Consider the following 8,032-nt stretch of genomic DNA (forward strand, 5'->3'; position numbering starts at 1 on the left):
TCTTTTCTCTCCCTCCCCTTCTCTCTCTGCAAAATCAGATAATGGACCATTATACAGTGCCTCATGAACGCATCAACATATGTTATGCATTCAACCTTTATAATAAATGCGCACTGACTATTGTGGTGCGCATCTATCAGCTAAAATTTTGCGTCTCTATGGGGGTGTAGGTGCATGATGGTCCAGAAAAATCTAAAACACCAGGTTCTGCAAAAAAATTTTCCATTTTAATTATTGAAAATTTTAAAGGATTATTTTCTTTTGATAATGTAAACTTAAGCATACTGTCATCCTCTCCAAACTATAAATTGTCTACCCAAACACAGGATATAAATGTCTATGTTTGTGGCATGTTTGACTTACAAGAAATTCTAAGCACAAGGCATTTCAAGGATTGGTTTCATTTCAGTTCTACATTCTGTACTTCAGCAACTGGTTAAGTTTGTGGAGGGTCGGATATAATTGTCTTGTGAAGACTCGGGTGTACCAAACTATAGTAGCAGACTATGGTACTCTTCCAGTTCTGGCTAGCATACATTTCTTGTTTCTTGGTCTTAAAGATTGAGCGACAACCAATGCAAGAGGTGTCTATTTACTATTAATGGGAGTATTAATAGCACATATGCACTATTTGTAACATATAAACTGTTACTTAAAATATTGAACAGGATGTTTTGTACTTGTGTCTGTTTGTAAAAACAAGGAAACTGGATATATACTACAAGAACTAATTGTAATTTTTATTATTTGCTCAGTTAGTCCATTTTTCCTACTCCCTTGAGGATTCACTTGTTTTATAGAGTGATAGTGAAATTCTTGTTGTCCATGGTCTACTTGTGTTTTATATCGCTTGTAAGGAAAGATTATTCAAAACTGGAAAAAACAAAAAAAAACACAAACAAAAACTGCATTCAATGATACAATATCGTGGCCTGAACATTAGTTCCAATATATTTGCAGTTTGACCAGCTAATTTGTAGTTTTTGTTACTGAAGTGAAATATATTCGTAGTAAGCCAGGATTTCTTTAGAAGCTTGTTTTTGCGAATCTTGTATTCTCCATCATTGTTTTCCACCTGATGCTTTAGTGGTAGAAGAGCTATGTCCTGCTAACTTTGTTCTTTATGTTTATCTCAAAACAAAACAAAAAGAAGAAGAAGAAGAAGAAGAAGAAAAATTAACATTGTTTTCTATGTTTATTGCAGAAGAAATTTGAGGATATTCCAGTGCTGGGGCAAAGACAGTCGGAATGATTCGGCTCTCAGGTGCAACTTTTTGAGATTATTCTGAATGTAGCACAAGTGGCAAGGCCTTTTTATGTCATAATAAACACTAACCAGCATCTGTTGGAGCCGAGACTCATGCTCTTTTTTGTTTAGTCTCTTCATGTGATTGTTGAAATCAAACTGGAAAAGCATGAGAGTTCGCATCTGCATCTGTTTGCGCAATTTGACCAACACAAACAATGTATGCAGCAGGCTAGCTCATTTATTTGGATGGCGATGCTCTGTTTTCCATATGGAGTCATACAGTTTGAAAATTAGATACCTTTGATCTGGTTTTCCTAGCTTGCACTATTCTTGGGCAGTAGGTTTCTATATTGGTAACTCTGGGCTCTGTATCAGTATCAAATTTTGATTGGCTACGTTTGTTACTACAGTCATATTAATCGCCAGTGCCGCCATTATCCCTAATTTTCATCTTCTTGTTCTAAAATTATTTTCAAGTGGGACAGCCCAAGTATTTAAAAAATTGGTTTTTTTCCCGTCCCCTCAATATCATCAGGAAAGCTCTATGCTAGTGAATCCATATACCTTCTCCAGTTTTCCCCACAATTACATAAAAGCTCCATTCGTTTGGTATTGTTGTTTTCCTGTGGGCGGTGCATGATCATCCCCAGAGCCGGTGCATGATCATCCCCAGTGTGAAATGTCATGGTAATGGATGAAACCATTAACTATCCTCTGACTGAAATCGGAAGCTTTTCTTCCATTAGTCCATGAAATTTTTCCCATAAATTTATTATTCATCTGGATCATTAAGTGGAACAGCAGCTCTTCACTTGCGAGCCCTCCCCATTAGTCCAGTGTGAAGCTGTCCCGCTTCTTTTATGCCTTCTGCAAAGAACCATGCAAGTCGTATCCAAATGAGCCATCTTTGAGAATAAGTTCAGGGTGTGTTTGGGTTGTTTATACTTTACATGAGCCTAATTAAAATTTATTTGGTCAGTGATTTCGGTGAAATTTTAAAAATTAGTTATTAACCTACTTTCAAATGTACTAGTATCAAATTGGTTGAGTATCTGGCCTATCTTGGTAATTACAGCAGAAACCCTTTGGGTTGTTTATACTTTACATGAGCCTAATTAAAATTTATTTGGTCAGTGATTTCGGTGAAATTTTAAAAATTAGTTATTAACCTACTTTCAAATGTACTAGTATCAAATTGGTTGAGTATCTGGCCTATCTTGGTAATTACAGCAGAAACCCTGTGTTCAAATTCTCCCTCATGCGAGTTTGGAGAGTAGGGATATTTGAAGGAGAGCTGCTTCCTTGTTATGAAGTCCATACCTTACAGGATGGCCGTTATTGCTGAACTGAATGTCTCCGAACCTCAGAGAGTCCGGACTCAACTTAAGAGGATTCAAACTAAATACCCTTCCTGCTTTCCTCTTGTTTTCTTCTTTTCTCGCTGGCCATATCTTTTCTTCTTCCGTCCAACATAATCAAGTTTTCGACGGCCCATCCCTTTCCCTTCTCCTGGAGGAGTCGACCTGCCGTGATTGCTTGAGGTATTTCATTAAACACGTTCTCTCAGAAAAATGGTATCTTTATCACATAAAATATGTATCTCTATTGACTCCTGATCTGTCTTTAACTCATCATGTTTTATTATTTTTTTTTCCAGAAAATAGATCCATCATTGTTAATCTCGTTATCTGTTTTATTAGATCTTGATCTTGTTTATATGGCTACAAGTAGATCAATCTGTTTATCTTTGTTTTACTTGATTTTACTTATTTGTTTGATTTTTTTGAATGGCATAATAGTAATGCTGTTCTATGTGACCTGAAGATCACGAGTCTGAAATATAGAAATAGTTTTTTTATATGCATGGGCAAGGCTACTCACATCTGACTTTCTCCGGATCTTACAATACTAGGAGTTTCATGCACTATGCTATGGCTTTCTTTTTTTCTTTTTTTTTTTCTTTTTTTTAAAGAGAACCATGGATTGAATTTGGTGATTTGGGCATCTAAGTTTGGATTAAAAGAAAAAAAAAATCAGCAGTATTATGTTTTTGTTGGGAAGGTGGAATCAAGAACCATGAGGTAAGTTGATGGACTGCTAAGCGGTATGTCATGTTTGATGTTTGATACAGGCTGGGCTGGGCTGGCCTTTCCTTATGCCCTCTTCCATCCTGTGAAGCGTTTTCGGCTTCTTTCACCTTGGTGACTGGGCTCCGATTTGACTGTTCATTGCCGCCCATTGTAGGAGCCATATTAGAGTTTTTATTTTTTTTAATTTTTTAATTTTTTTAATTTTTTAATTTTAATTTTAATTTTAATTTTTTTCAGTTTAGTTTGGTTTAGTTTTGGTGGTAGGGGGGGGGGAGGGGAGGGTTTGGCAATTGGAGGAGGCTACTGTTGGGAGAGGCTGTTTTTTTTTTTGATGAGAAGAGTTAGGGAAAACCTAACCCATGAAGTATTATATTATATAAAATATATGAAAGTCTGGTTGTTGTGTGCATTGTGGGTTACAAAATTCAAACCTGACCCATACACAGATATATATGGGGATCCCAAAGCAGATTATAGGTTTATATGTTTTTGAATTATAGGTGAATGTTTTGGTGAAACCATAAGATCTTACTAGAGTTATTGGACGCTTGATCTGTTAACCTGTGAATCTCATATTTTCCACCAGTGTTGAACGAATGCTTGTACCCTGAAAAATTTTTAAGGCAGTTTTGACTTGCTGAATTGAATCAAAGTCTTCTTCTCTAACTTATTCTGTTCAGAAAATGAAGAGACTTGCAATTTGTCGAGTTACATATTCTGGGAGGTAGGCATGAAAATTGAAGTATCTCTTGTTTCTTTCTTTCGACAGACACCATAATTCCATGGCAAAGAGTATGTCCGGACATTTGGTAGGAGTGTCTTTTGCTTCCCTGTTGTTCTATGGTAGCTCTTAACTGTGTGGTAAGTCATTGAAGCGGAGGATGGTTGGAAGTATTGTCCAAATTTTTCTTGCAAACGGACATTGAAGGTACAAGTGGTCTGCTGTCTTAGGGCTTGAGTCGCATAAGGGACAGTTTATGCTTCCTTGCCACCCTCTCTTGGCTAACTTAATTTTCGTGAGGATTTTATCTTGAACACTGAGGTAGAGAAAGTATTGGACTTTTTGTGGAATTTTTAGTTTTCAGATTACTTTGCTAAAAGGTGGCCTCACTCCTCTATTTAAGAGAAATTTGTAGCAGTGTTTTGTGGAGAAATTTTTAACTATAATCCATTTTCATTCTAAGCTATTGAATTGTTTTAGATACTGCCTCTCTCATTCTGCTGCACAGAATATTTTGATCTGGGTGGTCAAACAGTGGTGGCGGGAATGTCCAGTTTCCATTAGCAGTGAGGTTAACAAAAGCTTCTGCCACAGTTATCTGCTTAAACGGTGACAAAGTATATTGGATAGGAAATCTTTTCTTGATTGACTGATTTAGAAATCAAGTATCATTCCAAAAAGAGATTTGATTTTCATTTCCTATTTTAAATTTCACCATTGCCTGGAATAGATCCTTTACTTTCTGCGTACTTTTCCAAAATTCGGATGACCTTTAATTTTTGATTGACCTCAGCAAGTTTGGTTGGTTGTTGCAGTAAGCAGACTTGATTAACAAACTTCATAGTTTTATATAGCCTGGTATTAGTTTCCACCACCATTTACAAAAAAAATACCTGATTGAGAATTTTGATGTTAAAGATGCCCATTCTTCCAACTTCTTTGGGGCGACATATTGAGGACCATTTTAGAAGGCTTTGTCCTTGCTTGATCTTGTCTTTACCACTCCATAAAAATGCTCTATGTAATTTATCAATTTGATTGATAATACTCGTCGGTAAAATGAAGTTTGAGATCCAGAAAATCACCATTGGTGTGATAACAGCAGCATTAAGTAATAATGCTCTTTCTGCTAAAGAGAGTAATTTAGATTTCCATCCTACTAGCTTCTTTGAAATCTTCTCTATTAATGGAGTTCAATCACATGTTCTGAGTTTTCCTTTGCGCAATGGCATTCCTAGATATTTGAGTGGGAAATCTGTAGTTTTGCTTCCAAGGACTTATGCTAATTGGTTTTCTGATTGATTATGAGATGCCGGTGCCCAAGATTGTACATTTCTCAAAGTTGATTTTGAGCCCTGCTAGTAACTCAAAAGAATAGAGAATAAATTTTAGAGACTTGATATACCTTTTGTGTACACTGCAAAGATAAGCGCATCATCTGCGAATTGATGGTTCTGATAAAGACCTGTAGAGTTTCCTGCTCCAATACTTTTTATTAGTTGAATACTAGAAGCTGTTTTTAATATACTATCTAAGACGTCAACTACCAGGATGAAAAGTTATGGAGATAGTGGATCCCCGTCTCAACCCTCGACAGTACTTAATTAGTGTACCAGCTGATCCATTAATCAGAATTGAAGACTTTGCAATAGACACAATATCAAGAATCCATTTACGCCATCTGCTAACCAAAATCTGTTGCACTCAAGAGATTCATTAGGAATGACCATTCTACATTATCAAATGCTTTCTCAAAGTCCAATTTGTATATAATCTCTTTTTATTTCCCACCTTGATGCCTGTGATACAATCTCCTTTGCAGCCGCAAAATTATCAGCTAATGTCCTTCCTTTTATGAGTGTCGATTGAGAGGGTGAGATCAGACTCTCTAGTTTCCTTGCAAGTCTGGATGAAAGGACTTTTGAAATAATCTTCACTATCCCATTCATCAGGCTAATAGGGTGGTAGTCTTTTATGGTACAATTGACCTCTTTTTTGGGAATAAGGGTTATGTGAGAAAAATTGATTCTGTCCACTGATGTTTGGTGATTATAGAAATTCTGAAACTCCTTCATTAGGTCCATTTTGATGATTTTCCAGCAACGCTGATAGAAGGCAAATGTGAATCCATCAGGTCTGGGTGATTTTTCAGAAGCAAGATTAAAAACTACTGCTTTGATTTTCTCCTCGGTAAAGGGAGCTTCCAATTCTTCAAGGTTGGGAGGTCCTTTTAGGGTATAACATTGTCCAGCTCGTAGTAATGCAGTGAGTTTTTGATGTACTGAGCACTCTCTTGAAATATTCTCGAAAGCTATTATGAATCAATTGTTGATCAGTTATAACCTCATTCTGATCATGGAGTTCTAGGATCAAGTTCTTCCTCCTGTTGCTAGCCCAAGTGTGGAAGAATTTAGTATTTCGATCCTCATCATTGAGCCATTGAACATGTGTTCTTTGTCTCCATAATATTTCTTCCTACCGGAGAATCTTGTCAAGCTCATCTTTCCATTGGACTCGATTTTCTAATTCTATTGGGTAAAGGTTTCTTGATTCCTCTTGGTTGTCTAGGAGATCAATCTTTTGCAGCAATTCTTCCTTTTGCCAAATGATGTTTCCAACTTCCTTACGATTTCAAGACTTTAGATTAGATCGAAGTTTTCGAAGTTTCAGAACCATAACTTCAATAGCGTCTTCTGATTTCGGTCTTCTTTCCTACCATGCTTTGATCTTGTCCTCACATCCTGGGATTTTTAACCAAAAGTTTTCAAAACGGAAAGGCTTGTTAGGAGGAGGCTTTCTCATCATTAGATTGTTCGTTTGCAATAACAGAGGAATATGGTTTGATGTCTCGTCAAGGTTTTAAGACTCGCCAGTGGAAATTGATGAAGCCAGTCAATACTCACGAAGCAACAATCTAGAGTTGCTAGCGATGGTTCGTCCCTTAGATTAGACCATGTGAATTTTTTGTTGGAGAGGCCAATTTCTATTAGCGCTTGGAAGTTGACGAAGTAATTTAAACCACTTGACGGTTTACATGTGCTACCATTATCCTTACGATCTGATGAGAACCTCATGGCATCAAAGTCGCCAATTAAGACCTGTGGGAGGACATTGTTTTCTCGCAAAGAGTTTAGTTCTACAAAGAACAAGCGACAGTCGTGCTGGTTGTGAGGTCTATATACATTTGAAAGCAACCAAGTGAACCCTGTGGTCTTACCAATTAGTTTAATTGTTAACGAGAAGGTGCCTCTATTAAGCAAATATCCTTCAAACGCCAAGTGATCCCAATAGGAGAGCAGACCTCCAACTGAACCAGATGCATCTCTGGATACCCAGCTCTGTAGACTTGCCCCCCATATTGATTTTTATAATTTCATATCCATTCTCTCTTGTTTACTTTCCTGGAGACAAACAATAGAACGCTTTGATCTTTTTATTGTGTCCCTGATGGCATGCTTCTTCTTTGGTTTATCGGATCCTCTTGTGTTCCAACTAAGAATCATTTTTATCCATTTCGACAAAATCGGTAATTAGCTGATCCAGGATGCAGACGATAACAAAATAAAATTTGCTTAGTAACCTTTACAGCATAACAGCATATCTTGACTCTTAGCTTCCGAAATGAATACAAGCGAGAGACCCTTTCGATCCAAAAGGTATGGTTAAAATCAAAAGAGAAAACGATAATTAGGGAGAGCAGTAGATGTTGCTGGCTGCCAAAATTTTCTCAGTTTCTTATGCTATTTATAACCATTATGCTCTTCATGATAGATTGTATCCAAAACTTGGTGTGCCATCTTCCCACATCGTTGGAGTTCTAGTGACTTCAGTTTCTCCACCGAGTTTGCCAGTCCTCCTGGTTCAAGCAGAAGTCCACAATTCTTTCCCAGTTTGTTGATTTGAGATGCCGTGAGAGAGTTGATGAAAAGCATGTCTGCTGTAGAAATAGAGTCTTCCACTAATCCCAAAGAT

General features: G+C 37.0%; 1 long non-coding RNA gene across 1 annotated transcript; it reads left to right on the forward strand.

The window, feature by feature from the left end:
- Window positions 1-1,202: 1,202 nt before the first annotated feature.
- Window positions 1,203-4,526, forward strand: LOC140851254 (uncharacterized). Its single transcript, XR_012134007.1, has 2 exons — window positions 1,203-1,264; window positions 4,109-4,526. It is a non-coding gene; the product is annotated as an uncharacterized lncRNA (long non-coding RNA).
- Window positions 4,527-8,032: the final 3,506 nt, after the last annotated feature.

This window comes from Elaeis guineensis, chromosome 8 (assembly GCF_000442705.2).
Source record: "Elaeis guineensis isolate ETL-2024a chromosome 8, EG11, whole genome shotgun sequence".
In the NCBI taxonomy this organism is placed as follows: Eukaryota; Viridiplantae; Streptophyta; class Magnoliopsida; order Arecales; family Arecaceae; genus Elaeis; species Elaeis guineensis.